The sequence below is a fragment of the Bufo bufo genome, chromosome 2 (assembly GCF_905171765.1).
Source record: "Bufo bufo chromosome 2, aBufBuf1.1, whole genome shotgun sequence".
Classification (NCBI taxonomy): Eukaryota; Metazoa; Chordata; class Amphibia; order Anura; family Bufonidae; genus Bufo; species Bufo bufo.
The window spans coordinates 351588365-351607052 of NC_053390.1; the positions used below are offsets into that span (position 1 = coordinate 351588365).

General features: G+C 46.5%; 1 protein-coding gene across 4 annotated transcripts in view; it reads right to left on the reverse strand.

Annotated features, from left to right (window-relative positions):
* The window catches only part of TJP2 (tight junction protein 2), a 173478-nt gene that overhangs the window by 80884 nt on the left and 73906 nt on the right, over window positions 1-18688 (reverse strand). Inside the window, exon 1 of one of the 4 annotated variants that reach the window (XM_040417096.1) lies at window positions 1474-1533. The exons of the other annotated variants lie outside the window; for them this stretch is intronic. The gene's annotated coding sequence lies outside the window, so the exon portion shown is untranslated. Of the gene's footprint in view, window positions 1-1473; window positions 1534-18688 lie in introns of those variants that run through there. 4 annotated transcript variants of the gene reach the window in all.

Genomic DNA, 18688 nt, shown 5'->3' on the forward strand with positions numbered 1-18688 from the left:
AATCCTCGGTCTCTTTCCTGCCCATATGAAGGAAACAAAATGTGAATTTAATGTTATTATGTCTTTGTGCTTTATCAGTATCGAGATCGTTTGTAGTGAATAAGAGTCTGGCAAAACATAACATCTTGACTAGGTGACACTTCCGTACTAAATTAAGCCGGAGTTGGGCCCATCTTTTCAAATCTGAGGATATCCTTTCCAGTAAAGGTTTGTAGTTCAGGTTATATAGGGAAGCAACCTATCTTTATTCCTAAGTATTTGATATGGAATCTTAGGGGTGCAATCCCATGAACCCTGTGTATTAAAGGCACCTCTGCCCGTATTACCCCCTAAATCTAACAACTCACACTTAAATAAATTCACCTTGTATCCTGAATACAAACCAAATTCTGTCAGTGCAGAAAATATTTTAGGTATTTGTGTGGTTGGATTATCTAGAAACAAGATAATAGTCTGCGAATAATGCTATCTTTACTTCACGTTTTCCCACCATAATGCCCTCAAAAAGTCCAGAAGTTTGGAAGTAACGAGATAAGGGTTCAATAGCTATATTAAACAACAAGGGTGATAGGGGGCATCCCTGCCTGGTGCCCTTTTGTAATTCAAAGGGGGTTGACAAATGACCACCGGTGTAAATTCTCACTTCAGGTTGTATATAATATATCTCTTAGTAATTTTCAGAAAGGGCCTTCAAATCCCATTTTATCCAGCACTGACCCCAGCCAGTTCCACCTGACATTGTCGAAAGCTTTTTCTGCATCCAGTGTCAGAGCTGGTGTTTACCCCCGGCAGGACCGCTAATACTGTTTGTATGTTGGTCACAGCTGCTCTGCCTTGTGTGAAACCCACCTGCACTGGATTTATCAAAGAAGGCATCTGATTCTGCTACTGATTTTTGTGCTGTAGATTTTAGCAGGGTTAATACACTATAATGAGAAATGGAAGCCTGAGAACAAAATGTAATAGATATAAACAAAGCTCACAACTGCAACAACCATATAAAAAAGCATGTGACAAAACAAAATGAATGAATAAGAAATAATTATACCTGATCCTAAATAAAATTCTGCTCAGAAGCAAGTTGTGCCCGTTATGCTCACATAAGAAGGCTTTGATGTAAAAAATAAAAATTCCCATGAGATGGATCGGGGTTAAAAGCCATTGTTGAAAATCTGTACCATTATCATTTGTAGGTGGTCTCGAGTAATAAACACATTAACGTATAACTGCAAGTTTTACTACTTAGCCCCTTATAAAAATCATCCACTGGAGAACAGAATGAAAGAAGGGAAAAACTACTAACAAATCATACTTCATTTTTTTACATGATGAGACTATAGCACGCTAGGATTTTTCACAAGGTTCGCTGCCTAATCTCACCATAGTACTAAAGTACTGTAAGTCAATGACAACGTCTGTGAAAGAACAAAGCAATGTAACACCCACTAATTCATACTACAACTCTTCCTTTACCTGGTCTTGAAATCTGACTGTAAGTTTTCCGGGCCATGTGTAAGTGCGCCGCCTGTTTTGCTTGATGACTGAGGAAAGTTTGCGGACAGGCCTGCCGTCTACCTGCATTGCATGGTGTGTCATGGACAGTGGTAAAGGAGTACATCAATTCCACAAGTCAAATGATATCAAGTTAATGATTACTTTCAATGCCCCACCTCTTGTATGCTGCACTTCAACCAGTAATTTGACTCTGCCTGACAGGACAGTAGGGTGATTTTTTTTTCCTTTGAGATTCAGTACCCCATATGCAACAGGAACAAGGTATAAACAAAAAAGTATAATGCCTGTATTACACAGGCCGATTCAGCAAGCAACTGTCGGGAGGGAAGCGTTCCCTCCTGGCAATCACCTGCTAGCTAGCAGAGGAGACCGCTGCTATTACACACAGATCTCCTCCGCAGCATGGAGAGGAGTGATCGCTATTCCATCGCTCATCCCCATGCTGCCTAAGCCGTTCCTACGCGCTGTAAAACGCTCAACAGGCAAGAACCAATGTTTCCCTATGGGAATGGTTCTCACCTGAGCGTTTCACAGCGCGTACGATCGCGCTGTAAAATGCCCGACGCCCCAAGAAGTACAGGAGCTTCTTTGGGGCGTCTTGTCGCGCGTTCCCGTACATAGACTTCCGGGAACGTGCGACAATAGGCGTTCGCTTGTTCCGGAGCCGCGTCTGTAAACGCGTACAGAGCGCTCCATCCCGTACGCTCAGGTCTGAACGCAGCGTAATGGTTTGCAGGCAGCAGATCGTTATTAGGCAGCACAATCCGCCGCCAGCAAGCGCTGATTTTTAAGTTTGCTTAAAGATTATCCCCAAGAGAATTTGCATGAAAAAAAAATAATAATAATCGGACAGTGTAATACAGCATTTTAGGTATGTCCACACAGGATGGATAGGCTGCGGACCTGTGTTCAGCAGATTTTGAGTGTTTACAGCAGGGCTGGCCAACCTGTGGCTCTCCAGCTGTTGTAAAACTACAACTCCCACCATGCTTTGCTGTAGGCTGATAACTGTAGGCAGTCTGGGCATGCTGGGAGTTGTAGTTTTGCAACAGCTGGAGAGCCTCAGGTTGGCCATCCCTGGTTTACAGTACCAGCTTTTTTTAAAGAAATCTCATCCACATGCTTCAAAAAAAAAAAAAAAAGTGTAAACTGACCTATAATGCAGATTTTAAATTCGCAGCATGTCAATATACACTACAGGTTTCTACCATAGATATCACTCTTTGCAATACATGGGGTATTTCCTAAGGAAAAAGAACAATCTTGCTAGCGCCACCTTCTGGAAGTGGCTACCTTTTAATCAAAATCCAACTTTTTAACAAGCCTTGGGATATGACAGGGAAAATAGCAAAGCCAGATATCCATCCGTAGACAGCCGTTTGCCCCTAAATCAGTAAGGCCTCCTTTTCCGTTCTTGCGTGTTCCGTTTGCGGAACCATTCACTTCAATGGGTCCGCAAAAACAACGGAAGGTACTCCGTATGCATTCCGCTTCCGTATTTCCGTTCAAAGATAGAACATGTCCTATTATTGCCCGCAAATCACGTTCCGTGGCTCCATTCAAGTCAATGGTTCCGCAAAAAAAAACAAAAAAACGGAATGCATCATCTATTGAAAATGTTTTTATGTACTTACATATTTAAACATTGTATGCTTCAGTTTCCGATCCGCAAAAAACAGATCACAAACGGAAACCCAACGGAAAAACAATGGCAAAACAGAATGGAAGTGGAAAAGCTACTGAAACAAAAAAACTGAAAAACTGATCCGTTTAAAACAGACCATGAAATACAGAAAAATCAATAGGTCATGTGCAAGAGGCCTAAAGGAGTGGGATTCTGACTGGATGAGTGCAATGCTTTGGACACAGTTTAGGTAGGGTACTGAAGTAAGATTTTGACTCCTAGGGGGCCACTTCCACTAGGTGCCGCTAGTGAGATGATTCTCTTTCCTTGGGAGATACCGCTTTGCGTATTGTTTTCCCATGGAGCATTGCCAATAAGTCTCCACACCATGAAGCACTTCTAGTAGGTCTCCATACAGAGCTGGTCTCTTTAAGGAAAACCAGTACTCTCTCTCAGGCCTCATTCACACAACTGTTGTTTGGGTTCGCATCCGAGCCGCATTTTTTCACTTCAATGGGGCCCCAATAGATGGCGACAGCATTACATGTACTGTCCGTATCGGTTGCTCCATTCTGTGGCTCTGCAAAAAAATTAAAATAAAATAAAAATATCCTAAAATCTTGTCCATTTTGCGGACAAGAATAAGCATTTCTCTAGTGGTCAGCCGGTTTGAAATTGCGGGCGGCATCCGTGTTTTGCAGAACCGCAATTTGCGGACCGCAAAACATGGCACAGTCGTGTGCATGTAGCGTTAGCAAGATTTTCGGTGCAATATTGTTCTCCCAGTAATGTGGCCCAGCGCCTCCCCCTTTTGCTCGACTGTAACAGCTGGGCTCTCTACTGAGAAGGTAGAGACAGTATTCTACTATCCCTGCCTTAACCACTGCAGCATACACAGAACTCAATGCCACTTCCTGCTCCAGTCCTAGCGATTACATGATTATCGGGTCCCAGGTGACTGCACAAGCTGTTGGGTCTTAGCAGGACCAGACACACACATACATACATACACATAGTATAAAAAAAAAAAACATAAAAATAAATAAATAAAAAAGACCACCACCACTAAGGCCTCATGCACACGACCGTTGTTGTGTTCCGTGTCCGTTGTTCCGTTTTTCGTGATTTTCTGCGGACCTATTGACTTTCAATGCACTGTTTGTCATCCGCGTCCGTGATCCGTGGTTCCAGTCCGTCAAAAAAATATAACCTGTCCTATTTTTTTCACGGAAAATGGTTCGCAGACCCATTCAAGTCAATGGGACCGTGAAAAAACGTGGAGGCACACAAGATTGTCATCCGCGTCCGTTTTTTTCCTATCATTTGCATGGCAAATTTGACTTAGACTTTTTTTTTTTACTTTCCTTCATGTCTGGTGATCCTCCAAAAATAAAGACACACGGAAACAAAAACTGATCATGGAACAACGGAACCCCATTTTGCGGAACAGAAGACAACGGTCGTGTGCATGAAGCCTAAGGCCTCATGCACACGACCGTATTTTTTTGCGGTCCGCAAAAACAGGTTCCGTTTTTCCGTGACCGTTTTTTCGTCCGTGGGTCTTCCTTGATTTTTGGAGGATCCACGGACATGAAAAAAAAATGATGATTACACTTACCGGTAATCGGATTTTCCTGACCCCACGACAGCACCTTAGAGAGATGGCTCCGCCCCAGGACAGGAAACCTGCAGCATAAGAAGGTGGAGCCGCTCTCCCACCAAAGTGAGTTTCCAGAGCATGAGAGGGACTCCCCCTTACGTTAGTTCAGTTTAACATTCTTCTTTTTTTCTTGCAACACCCGTGAACACACAGACTTACACCAACAGGGAGGGAATAAAGAGGTGCTGTCGTGGGGTCAGGAAAATCTGATTACCGGCAAGTGTAATCATCATTTTTCCCCTCCCCCACGACAGCACCTTAGAGAGAGATTTCAGAGATCAGCCTCAGGGTGGGAAACAGTACTCAAGACTTTTGTACCAAAGAGAAGGTCAGAAATAGAGTCAAGTTGAAGCCTATAGTGTTTATGGAAAGTGGACGGAGAAGACCAGGTGGCAGCCCGACAGATCTGTTCAATGGATACGCTGGCCCTCTCAGCCCAAGAAGTGGACACCGCCCTCGTGGAGTGAGCCCTCACAAAAATAGGGGGAGACACACCGGATACTGAATACGCCAAGGATATAGCTTCTCTGATCCAGCGGGCAATAGATGCCTTAGAGGCAGTATTACCTTTCCTAGCCCCGCCGAACAGAACAAATAAGGCAGAAGACTTCCTCCAGTCCTTAGTCACCTCCAGGTACTGAAAAATACACCTCCTGACATCGAGGGAATGCATCTCCTTCTCTCTGTCATCCTTTGGTTCTGAAAAGAAAGCTGGAAGAACTACCTCCTGAGCCCTATTAATCCTAGAAGGAACCTTCGGCATAAAGGCGGGATCTGGTCTGAGAACTACCCTGTCTTCTCTGATGGACATGAAAGGGGGGTTAATGGAGAGGGCCTGAATCTCCCCAACCCTTCTGGCTGACGTTAAGGCTACCAGCAAAACTAGCTTAAGGGAAAGCACTTTAATTGAGCAAGAGACTAGAGGTTCAAAGAGATGTTTAGTTAGGGCATTTAACACCAAGTTAAGGTCCCAAGGAGGAAATCTAGGGCCTGCTACTGGCGTAATCCTATCTACTGCCTTAAAAAAACCTAACAATCCAAGGGTCCATGGCTAAACTCCTTCTCCCTAAGACCGACAAAGCTGACACCTGCACTTTTAATGTACTTTTTGCCAACCCTAGGGACAATCCCCTCTGTAAGAAATCCAACACCTGAACCACTGAAAATTCTAATGGCCAGGAAACCCTTTCTGTGCCTATAAAGGATAGGAACTTCCTCCATACCCGCGCATAAATAATATTCGTCACCTCCTTTCTACTTTTCATCAGAGTGGAAATGACCTCCTTAGAGAATCCCTGACTGGCTAAAAATGACCTCTCAAATTCCACGCCGAAAGATGCAGAGACTCTACCTCCGGGTGGAATACTGGACCCTGTGACAATAGGTCCGGAATTCCCGGCAGGATCCATGGATCCGAAACAGACATGGCCCTCAACAGGGAAAACCACGCCCTTTTCGGCCAGAAGGGAGCTATCAGAATCACTCTCGCCCTTTCGTATCTGATCTTCCTTATCACTAACGGAATCATTTGTAGCGGGGGAAAGGCATAACCTAGCGGGAAGTCCCATCTCTGGAGGAAGGCGTCCACCCCAGATGGGCACTCTTTTGGACTGAGGGAGAAGAACTCCGGTACCTTTCTGTTCTCCCTTGTGGCAAACATGTCTACCGAAGGCAGACCCCATAAATCGACTATCTGGGAGAATATCTTTGGATTTAGTGACCACTCCCCCTGACGTAGCCTGTGGCGACTCAGGAAGTCTGCCTGGAAATTCTCGACCCCTCGAATATGAATGGCCGAGAGATGAAGCACTTTCTCCTCTATTTCCTCAAAAATCCATCTTGTCTCCTTCTGTAAGGAATCTGACCTGGTTCCTCCCTGATGATTGAGATATGAGACCACTGTCCGATTGTCGGACATCACCCTCACATGTCTGTTCTGTATCATAGGAAGAACTGCCCTCAAGGCCAACAAAACAGCTCTCAGCTCCTTTCGATTTGACGAGAACAGCTTCTGACCCTGGGACCACTCTCCCTGAAAGATCTGATCCTCCACGTGAGCCCCCCATCCCCAGGGGCTGGCGTCCGTAGTCACAACTACCGGTTCCGGAAAGGACCAGGGAAGTCCCCGAGTCAGATTCTCTTCTTCTTTCCACCAATTTAGGGATGAAAGAGTTACGTCGGTCGGACAAACTTATAACTGACTCCAGAGACGTCCCTGCTCGCCTTGTGGCAGCCAAAATCTCTCCCTGTAACTGGCGAGAGTGTCGCTGCGCCCACTGAACTGCTGGCATGCAGGATGTTAAGACTCCTAACAGGGACATAGCTTTCCTTATAGACAGGGTTCCTCCTGACAGAACCCTCCGAACTACTTCCTGAATCCTGACTACCTTCTCCTCTGTGAGGAAAGTTTTCTCCAACCTGGAATTTAAAACCAGACCCAAGAAAACCTGGCTTGATGATGGCTCCATCCTGGACTTCTGGGTATTCAAAAGCCACCCCAGGGACTGAAGTACCTCCATCACCCGATTCAGAGCCCTGACACACTCCTCTTGAGTTTGGGCCACCACCAGAAAGTCGTCCAAGTAAGGCAGAAACGTGATGTTCTCCTTCCTGATGAAGGAGGCCATCTCCGCCACTACCTTCGTAAAGATACGAGGTGCCATGGAAAGGCCAAAGGGGAGTGCCTGAAACTGATAATGAAGAAGTCCGGTCTCGGTTCTTACAGCCACCCGGAGGAATCTCTGGTGATCTGGATGAATCGGAATATGATGGTACGCATCTTTTAAATCCAGAACCGCCATATGACAACCCGGAGATAAAAGAAATATCGCTGACCTGATTGTTTCCATCTTGAATTTCCTGGCTTTCAGGAATTTGTTCAGGTATCTGAGGTTTATTATAGTCCGGTATGACCCATCTGGTTTCTTCACTAGAAACAGGGTGGAATAAAAACCTCTCCCTATCTCTGACTCTGGGACAGGAATTAACACTTTTTTGCTTATTAGTTTTTTTATTTCTTGCAGCATAATGATAGAAAACTTTGAAATCACAAATTTTTCCGCGGGGTATCTCAAGAATTCTAACCTTAGACCTTCCCGCAGAAGACCTATCAACCATCTGCCCGCCATCTTTTCCCAAGCAGGAAGAAAGAATCTTAATCTTCCTCCTACTGGGATCATGGCGTCATTGCTTTCCTTGTTTTCCCCCACGAGCTGCGGCTGATCTAAACAAAAAGCCCTTACTTCCTGATCTAGGCCTTGCTCCCTGCTCTCTGTCCCCCGTCTGCTTTTTATTCTGAAATCCACTCGGGTTCCGAAAGGGCCGTCTATATTGCTTAAATTGAGTGAAAGATTCTTGGGGAAACTTTTTCTTTCTATCTGCCGCTTTTTCGAGTAAGGAGTCAAGTTCAGACCCAAAAAGGAACTGGCCATCACAGGGAATACTACACAATCTCAGCTTGGACGGCATATCCCCCCCCTTTCCAATTCTTAAGCCACAAAGCACGTCGCGCAGAATTGGAAAGGGATGCGGCTCTCGCTTCCAGCCTCACCGAGTCCACTGCGGCATCTGCAATAAAGTCCGCGGCCTTCTGGAAAGTGGGCATAGATGCTAACAATTGCTCTCTAGGGCATTTATCCCTAATCTGCCCCTCTAGCCTATCCAACCACAGTGACATAGATCTCGCAACCACTGTGGCGGCTATACTAGGCCTGAAAGCCGCCGCAGAAGATTCCCATGAATTCTTAAGGGCAGAATCTATTCTTTTATCTAAGGCAGACCTGGGCAAACTACGGCCCGCGGGCCGTATACGGCCCGGCGGACCTTTTAATCCGGCCCCCGGCATTTTTGTTGCCGCCGCCGGCCCTGTAACAGCACGGAGTCACTGTCCGGAGTGAGGAGGGGGCGGGGCCCGCGGCCGCTCTGCGCTCCGCTCTGCTGCCTGGCCTGCCTGTCTCTTTAACAGAGCAGACCAGTGGCTGCTGGAGCGTGATGCAGCTGCCGCACAGGCAGAAAGAGGAAGGAGGCGGAGCCCCAGCCAGCAGCCACAGCCAAAGCCAAGCAACTAACAGAACTTACAGGTATTTGGTGGGGGTGGGGGGGGCTCATATAGGACAGGGGGACAGTGTGTGCTTTCCTGCCTGCTACTACATCACCCCCCCCCCCCCCAGGGATTGTGGGGGTCATTAAGGGTTGGACTTGCTGCTGATGTTGAGTGTGCCAGTGTGTGTGTGTCCGTCCCTGTGTGTGTGTGTCTGTCCCTTTGTGTGTGTGTGTGTCCGTCCCTGTGTGTGTGTCTGTCCCTTTGTGTGTGTGTGTCTATCCCTGTGTGTGTGTGTGTGTTTGTCCCTTTGTGTGTGTGTGTGTGTGTCCATCCCTGTGTGTGTGTGTGTTTGTCCCTTTGTGTGTGTGTCCCCGTCCCTGTGTGTGTCCGTCCGTGTGTGTCTGTCCCTTTGTGTGTGTCCGTCCCTTTGTGTGTGTGTGAGTGTGTCTGTCCCTTTGTGTGTGTCCCCGTCCCTGTGTGTATGTCTCTCCCTGTGTGTATCACCTTGCCCACAGTGTTCCTATGTCTTGACGCAGCTGCTTCAGAACGTTCTGTGCGGGGAAGAAGATGGAAGAGGAGGCAGCGCCAGCATGGAGTCTGTGCGATAGACACAGGGAGGCACACTAAGGACGAAGGTAACACTTCCACATGATCTACACTAGTGTTATCTGTGGTTTTACATAGGACTGCAGGTAACACTACTACATTATTTAGCACTAGTGTTATCTGTGGTTTTACATAGGACTGCAGGTAACACTACCACAAGGTTAGCTCACACAGGGCGCCTGAACACCTAAGGCCGGCCCTGGCTGCGCACCCCAGCGCCAAGGGATGACGTCACTGATGTAATATGCCTCTTATATGTGGAGAGCGGTGATGTCACAGATGTAATATATTACTTATAAGTGATATATTACATCAGTGACATCACCACTCTCCACACATAAGTAATATATTACATCAGTGACATCACTGCTGTCCACATATACCGGTAAGTAATACATTACATCAGTGACATCACCGCTCATCACATATATGTGGAGAGCGGTGATGTCACTGATGTAATATATCGCCTATATGTGGACAGCGGTGATGTCACTGATGTAATATAACATTATATGTGGAGAGTGTTCATGTCACTGATGCAATACAGCGCTCCAGATGGCGACCAAAATGGTCGCCAATGCGCCTTAAAATTTGCAGATGGCGACAAGACTTGTCATAGGCTACAGGCCTGAGGTCTATTTGGTAGTGAAATCCCAGCGCAGGCAGGCATGATGATGTCATCACGCCCGCCTGTGCCAGGACGCGGTGATTTTATGCAGTATTGAGTTTAGCCTTTTGGCCCGGCCCTCCAAAATATTTTCAGTTTCTCATGTGGCCCCATCGAAAAAATAATTGCCCACCCCTGATCTAAGGGATCCCTCAAGAAACCCATGTCCTCAAAGGGCAGAGAGGATTTTTTAGAAATCTTGGAAATGGCTACATCCAGCTTCGGGGCCCTGTCCCAAGATGTAGATGCCTCTTCCTCAAAGGGGTATTTCCGCTTAAAGGTTTTAGAAATAAACGGTCTTTTATCCGTTTTTTTCCATTCTTTTTCTATCACAGCTTAAACCAATTTATGGACAGGGAAACACCTACGCTTCTTTTCCCTAAGTCCCCCAAACACAACATCCTCTACAGATCTATTTTCTCTGGTATCTTCCAATTCCAGGGTAGATCGGATAACCTTTAACAATTTGTCCGTATCTTCTGCCGGAAAAAGGAACTTTCCTTCTTTGGTGTCATCCTCAGAAGAGAAGGAATCATTAGAGTCCTCATCCCCGGAGAGAGAGCCACTATCTTCCGATTCCACGTCGGACTCCTGCCTCACCGCTCTTCTTCTCTTCCTACCGGCTTTCAAGGAATTTTTGACTTCGGACATAATAGACTTAATGTCTTTTAGAAGACTCGGAGTCTCCTCGGCCACTGTCTTCTCAATGCACTGCTGACAGAGCTTCTTAGCATAAGAAGAAGACAGCGAGCACTTGCAGATAGGGCATTCCTTGTTCTTTTTCTTTGTCGCCACCTTCTTAGGCACCGTCTAAGAAAAATGGAATATACCCAATCTAAGTAACAGCCTAGACCCTGAAAGGAGCGAGAATAGGACTCACAATACCGGCGGCAAGATTTCAATATCTGCACATTCAGATCTCCCCTCTTCATCCATAATGAAAGGTAACCTGCAAAAATATTGTCCAGGTTATCTACTGCCACCAAGAATTCCTCTCACCTGAGAGATACATAGTTACTGCAAACCTCGCCACGCCAAGATAGCACAGGAACTTGGTCCACTTCAGGCACACTGAACAACAGACAACGGCGTCCAATAACTCCAGCACCCTCATACCTGTATGTAGTTGGTTTTAAAACTGCCGGGCAGCCGAACTTCCGGTCACCTGACCGGAAGCGCACGGCCGTGGAACGCATGGCACTTCCTGTCCGGACGCCACCCACCAGCGTCTACATCCGGTGGCGTCCTGGCTGGTTTGCAGCAATACTGGGGCCTTCTGGCCACCCTAGATCCGTTGGTGCGGTCCTCCTCGCCTGAGGGACCAGCACCTTCTGCCCTTGTGACCCGGGATCTTCTCACCGGTATCCTGCCCCCGACACCTGTGGGGATGATCGGACAGGTAAACAAGCCGCCTCCAACCCTCCGGCATCTACCGGGACTTCCAGGTCAGGACGACAACTGCAGGCTCCCGTACCAGGACAGGAAACCTCACTGAGGTGGGAGAGCGGCTCCACCTTTTTATGCTGCAGGTTTCCTGTCCTGGGGCGGAGCCATCTCTCTAAGGTGCTGTCGTGGGGGAGGGGAAAAAGTCGTTTTGGTGTCTGCCTGGCTGTGCGGAGCCAAACGGATCCGTCCTGAATTACAATGCAAGTCAATGGGGACGGATCCGTTTGACGTTGACACAATATGGTGCAATTTCAAACGGATCCGTCCCCCATTGACTTTCAATGTAAAGTCAGGAGTTAATATACCATAGGATCGGAGTTTTCTCCAATCCGATGGTATATTTTAACTTGAAGCGTCCCCATCACCATGGGAACGCCTCTATGTTAGAATATACTGTCGGATATGAGTTAGATCGTGAAACTCAAATCCGACAGTATATTCTAACACAGAGGCGTTCCCATGGTGATGGGGACGCTTCAGGTTAGAATATACTAAAAGAACTGTGTACATGACTGCCCCCTGCTGCCTGGCAGGTGCTGCCAGGCAGCAGGGGGCAGCCCCCCCCCCTGTAGTTAACACATTGGTGGCCAGTGCGGCCGGCCCCCCTCCCTCCCCTGTAGTTAACTCGTTGGTGGCCAGTGCGGCCGGCCCCCCTCCCTCCCCTGTGGTTAACTCGTTGGTGGCCAGTGGGCCCCCCCCTCCCTCCCCTGTAGTTAACTCGTTGGTGGCCAGTGGGCCCTCTCCCCTCCCTCCCCCTCCTAATTAAAATCTCCCCCCTATCATTGGTGGCAGCGGAGAGTACCGATCGGAGTCCCAGTTTAATCGCTGGGGCTCCGATCGGTAACCATGGCAACCAGGACGCTACTGCAGTCCCAGTTGCTATGGTTACTTAGCAATTTGTAGAAGCATTATACTTACCTGCGAGCTGCGATGTCTGCGTCCGGCCGGGAGCTCCTCCTACTGGTAAGTGACAGGTCATTAAGCAATACGCTGCACAGACCTGTCACTTACCAGTAGGAGGAGCTCCCGGCCGGACGCAGACATCGCAGCTCGCAGGTAAATATAATGCTTCTACAAATTGCTAAGTAACCATGGCAACCGGGACTGCAGTAGCGTCCTGGTTGCCATGGTTACCGATCGGAGCCCCAGCGATTAAACTGGGACTCCGATCGGTACTCTCCGCTGCCACCAATGATAGGGGGGGGGGAGATTTTAATTAGGAGGGGGAGGGAGGGGAAAGGGCCCACTGGCCACCGAGTAAACTACAGGGGAGGTAGGGGGGGCCCACTGGCCACCGAGTAAACTACAGGGGAGGTAGGGGGGGCCCACTGGCCACCAACGAGTAAACTACAGGGGAGGGAGGGGGGCGGCCGCACTGGCCACCAATGTGTTAACTACAGGGGGGGGCTGCCCCCTGTGCCTGGCAGGCATGTACACAGTTCTTTTAGTATATTCTAACCTGAAGCGTCCCCATCACCATGGGAACGCCTCTGTGTTAGAACATACTGTCGGTTCTGAGTTTTCACGAAGTGAAAACTCAGCTCTGAAAAAGCTTTTATGCGGACGGATCTTCGGATCAGTCTGTATTAAAGTAACCTATGGCCACGGATCACGGATGCCAATCTTGTGTGCATCCGTGTTCTTTCACGGACCCATTGACTTGAATGGGTCCGTGAACCGTTGTCCGTCAAAAAAATAGGACAGGTCATATTTTTTTGGACGGACAGGATACACGGATCACGGTCTCGGCTGCAAAACGGTGCATTTTCCGATTTTTCCACGGACCCATTGAAAGTCAATGGGTCCGCGAAAAAAAAAACGGAAAACGGCACAACGGCCACGGATGCACACAACGGTCGTGTGCATGAGGCCTAACACTGCAGTTTCTAGCTTCTCCCATGGCGATTATAAACTTTCCATATATAAAATGGCCATAAAAGGAAAGGGACACAATTTAAAAAAAATATTAGTTTCACTTAGCACTATTTAAAAGAAAATTTACATTTTCTCAGGACATAAAAATTTTAAAATAATAAAAACAGTGTAAAAAAAAAAAAATCACCAAAAACAAAAAAGGCAAAAATTATTTAGAAAACTAAAAGAAAAAAAAGAAAAAAAAAAAAAAAAAAAAAAAAAAAAAAAGCTAAAATACTAACTGACATAGAAGCTTGTTAAAAGGCAAACAAAACAGACAAGCAGAGTAAGACCTCTCCACGGCATTTACTGCCCGCGCGTTGTACAGCAAACAATGCAGCCATTCTTAGCACCCAAACACTGCTTCCCTTCACCAAGGCAATCCATTCCTGGCATATTTTTTTTTCTAATTAATATGGCAAGGGTGACTGAAAGAATGTTATGTCTCGAAACTACACAGAAATAAATGTTTTTACAGGCAAATTAACATTTACTCTTTTTCTTACGGTTCTGATTAAATGCGAGTGTGAAAGTATGACATAGCAATCTTTTGTATATGAAGTGGCTAGTTTGACAATTAGTATTAGTTTATGCTCTACCAGTCATTTTCTTTACTTCTTATGTTTAAAGCATTATGAGCAAAAGAAGAGAATGAGGAGATGCTTTCCAAATGTAGGAATTAAATAAAAATGTTTCCGCAGAAACTCTAAATCTGAAGTTTCTACAGTTTTATAAACTGAAGGACATGTCAGGAAACAGACCTCATGTATGTGCCCATATCCTAATAGTGCACCCATATAAGCTCCTAGGGCCTCTACTGTGCCATCACATGCCTCTGCTCTCATACACAGGCTGTCATAATATGGTACAAACCTGACTCCATCCCATGCTCTATGTGCTAGGTAGGCAATTCTCATGTAGAAGCATTGCTGCCAGGGAATAGCTCCATACATACAGCACTTGATAGAGTCTGAATGGAAGCAAATGAGGCTCTCTGGGGCCACACTAGAGTCTTAGGCCACTTTTACATTTGCATATTTAGGTCAGTATTTATCAGCAGTATTTCAAAAACAAAATCAGCAGTGGCTCCAAAGCTCATAAAAAGTACAAATCTTTCCATTAGTTTTACGCTGTGTAGGATACACCCCTGATTTTGGCCTATTAATATTGACGCAAAATACAGACATGTGAAAGTGGCCTAAGTCCGCATTCACATTGCAGTGAAAAAAAAAATTGCAATTAAAAACGGAGACACTGGCATTTTCTCATGGCCATCACTGTGTGCATCAATGTATTAAAAACGGATGTAGTTAATTGCCCCTTGGGCATCAAATAGCCCCCATAGTGCTCCCAGTATGAATAATGTCCCACATAGTGCCCCCTCAGTATAAATAATGGCCTCTTAGTGCCCATCATATATATTTGTGCCCCATTTCATTTAGTCACCCAGTAGTGTCGACCGATCCCTTAAAAAATAAATAAAAAAAATTTACATTATGACCTGGCATCGCATGGGTATATTTCATCTATTTCATTTAATGTTTGCGTGTGAGGTTAAAAGATATTCACAGTGTTCTCCATCACAGTGACCTCTACAGCATCCTGCCCCTTTAACAGTGACTTCCACAGTACCCTGCTCCTTTAATAGTGGCCTCCACAGTCTCCTTCCCCTTAACAGTGACCTCCACAGTGATCTCCACAATGCCCGCCCCTTTAACAGTGACCACCCCTTTAACAGTGACCTCCACAGTGCCCGCCCCTTTAACAGTAACCTCCGCAATGTCTGCCCCTTTAACAATGACCTCCACAGTGCTCGCCCCTTTAACAATGACCACTCCTTTAACAGTAACCTTGATAATGGCCGCCCCTTTAACAGTGACCTCCACAGTGGCCGCCCCTTTAACAGTGACCTCCACAGTGCCCCACCCCTTAACACTGACTCCCCACAGTGCCCCGCCACTTTAAAATGGGACCTCCACAGCAGCCCGCCTCTAACAGTGACCTCCACCGTACCCTGCTGCCTTAACATGGACCTCCACAGCAGTTGCCCATTTAATAGTGGCCCCTGCCCCCTTAACAGTGACCTGCATAGCGACCTGTCCCTTTAAGGCTAGGGCTACACGACAACATGATTATAGGCTATGGTGTCTCACTACGACATGCTGCAACTCCGACACTACAGTCGCTAAAAATCCATCCATCCATCCATTTTTCTGCGACTGTCGCGTCGCAGTATGTTGCACTGTGAAATGCAACACCATAAACTATCATTATAAAAATTGTCGCATGACACGTGTAGCAGTGTAGTTGTGCCCTTTGTGTCCCGCGACACATGTCGTCGTGTAGCCCTAGCCTAAAGCGGACCTACAGCAATGAAGAAAAATGGCTGGGTTGTTATGGAAACCTGGAGTAAAACTGTGTATGTGGAGACTAAGGGCCTGCGAGCTTCTATTGGCTGATAAGGAACATGTGACCGTGTGTATGGCAGTTGGGCTATGAAGAGAGAGACTTGCAGGCTTCTATTGGCTAATGCAGGTCAATTTTTGGGAATATCTCAGGAATAGTACGTCCTAGAGAGTTGTGACCCGGTCTAAAACATTCCCGGTACCTGTGCGCCAAATTTAGTGAAGATCGGTCCAGTAGTTTGGTCGCACATAAAGGAGACAGAAACATATATATATATATATATATATACACATACATACATACACACACACACACACACATATACATACATACATACTCACTCACCTAATCCACTTGCATGCAAGTGAACACTCGCTTCTCACTGGAGGCAGCAGGACCTGTGTTCCCAGCATGATGTCACATCACATGGAATGACAGGTATTAAAGCCAGCAGTGAAGGGCTAGTGTCCCCATGTGTGCAAGTGGACGAGGGGAGTTTTTTTTTTTTTTTTTTAACCCCTGAATGCCTTTTGGTGTACCCATTTTTAACAAACATTAGACGGGTGAACTTTTTAAACGGCCGTTGAAAATGGTCCCATTCCTGACTTCCTTCCTGACTATCGTCTGCTAAATCTAGCAGCGTACAGGGGCCTTTAGGAGAGGCCATATCTTGTGAAAGAGTGGACAACTGCTTTAATATGCAAAGGACCCTTTGCACATTATCGGTAACCGATGTTTATATGAAAACTTGTTCCCAATAATTAGCCCGTGTAAAGAGGCCACCAATGAGCCGCTCATTCATCGGGTGAAATCATCATTTGTGCCGACACTAAAATCATCACTTCTGGGCCGAAGATCGTGCTGTGTAAATAGTGATCTTCAGCCCAGAAACAGTGAATTTGTATGAGGACGGATGACTCCAGTAGCAATTGCTCGTCATGCAGCTCTCACTTTCTCTGACACGCTGGCAATACTCGGGAACATACAGTACCTTCCCAATAATTGCCCACTCAGTTGGCGTGTGTAAATGCATCATAAGGCTCTGTGCACACTACTGTCAGGAGCATCTGCTCGAAATTTCACCATATTTGAATGGAACAATAGCGCAGCAAGCAGTGCTATCCTTCCCGTCAAAATGACAGAAACTGTGGTAGAACCGACAGACATGAATATAAAAATCAGTAGAGTGCGTTGGGCGCTGTCATATGACGGACTTGGCACTCTTATTTTTGTCTTTCTGCTCCTATGGTAGAACAGAAAAAGGAATCATTTGATGGACATGTGAAGAGAGCCCTACATGTACAACTTTTAAGGAACTAGAAAGCTATAACAAATTCCTAAGCATATGCTCACCAAGTATTGCTGTAGTGTAATGTAATCCCTGTTGTGTAAGCCGAGCTCCCAGCTGACCATTTATGCACCAACCTCAGGCCGCCCGCCTTGAATGCAAGCCGTGTAACCATGAAAACTCCAAAACGCTTAGGAGAACATAATATCCTGGCAAACAGGGCCAAGGAATGACTGACACCAGGCTGATCTCCGATACTGCAGTGCCATGAAAGTAATCTGCACTGCAGTCACAAGGACTCTGCATAATTCATGTTGAAGTCTAAAGCCTCTGTCACACAAGTGACACAGAACGTGTTAGAAAAGCGGATGGTTGGGCATACAAGTAGAATCCAAGCACGACTGCGTTCTGTCTTTCGTTTGTCCGTTTTTCACAAAGTGAAAGAAAAACCGAACAAGAAGACACGGCATCTTCTTGCAACCGTTAGTAAAAAACGGACCGCATCCAGTGGTCTGTCAGTGTTTTTCTGACTGACCCAATGACTTGAATGAACCGGTCCTGTGTGAAAGGCAGATGATGGAACATGACGTATTCCCTGTGCGTGGATGAAAACATCTGGTAACGTGGGGGAGCAGCCAATGGCAGGTGGTGATGAAGACGAGCCTCCCTAGCATCGCGGATGACGCTAGAAAGGCTCATCCCACTCACTGCACTGATCCCCCCTTCCTCCCCGACACCGGATGTTTTCATCCGCACACGGGGAGAAGCAGCGGCGGCCATGCGGGGACCAGGAGCGGGGAGACAGGTAAGTTGAACCAGTGTGAGGGGCACGGGCGTATTTCCAGCCTCAGATAACCCCTTTAAGCAGCAAGTACAAGGATTCCCACAAATTCTACTCAGATAAATGGAACAGTCACAAGGGACACAAGTGTTCCTCATTGTGATTACATTGAAATATTTCCCAGATAGCAAATAATTGTGCTGCAATTTTGAAAATTACTTGCTAAGCTATTGCAGACTTGCCAAACTTCACAAGTATGTTGCAAACTTGTAGCAAGTCTGCTTTGCAAGTCTCCAGATTAACTTGCTTTTGCAAACTTGCTGCAAGTTCTCGTTAAGTTATTATGCTCTTGCTAGAGACTTGCCAAGCAAATTTGCTGCAAGTTGAAAAAGTGTCAACTAGAACTTGTGCTGCAAGTTCTCTGCAAGTGTAGAACTTGCCAGATAATGTGTGCAGCAAGTTAACAAGACTTACAATTTAACCCTGCCACAAGTTTGTGGCAAGTTCTCCTTGCTATCTGGGTTGCTAGCGATGGACCCAGAATTTTGTGGCTGCTACCCAGTAACAGGAGATACAGTGGGTGGAGATCTGGCTGTAGGATTCTGTGAGGAGACATGCCTAAAGCTGTCGCAAAAAGGATGGCGGTGACCGGGACCCAAAACAGGTTCATGGATTTTTTTGGTGAGCATTTTCCTCAATAATCTAGGTACATAGTCACATAGTATGGCTGAAAAAGAGA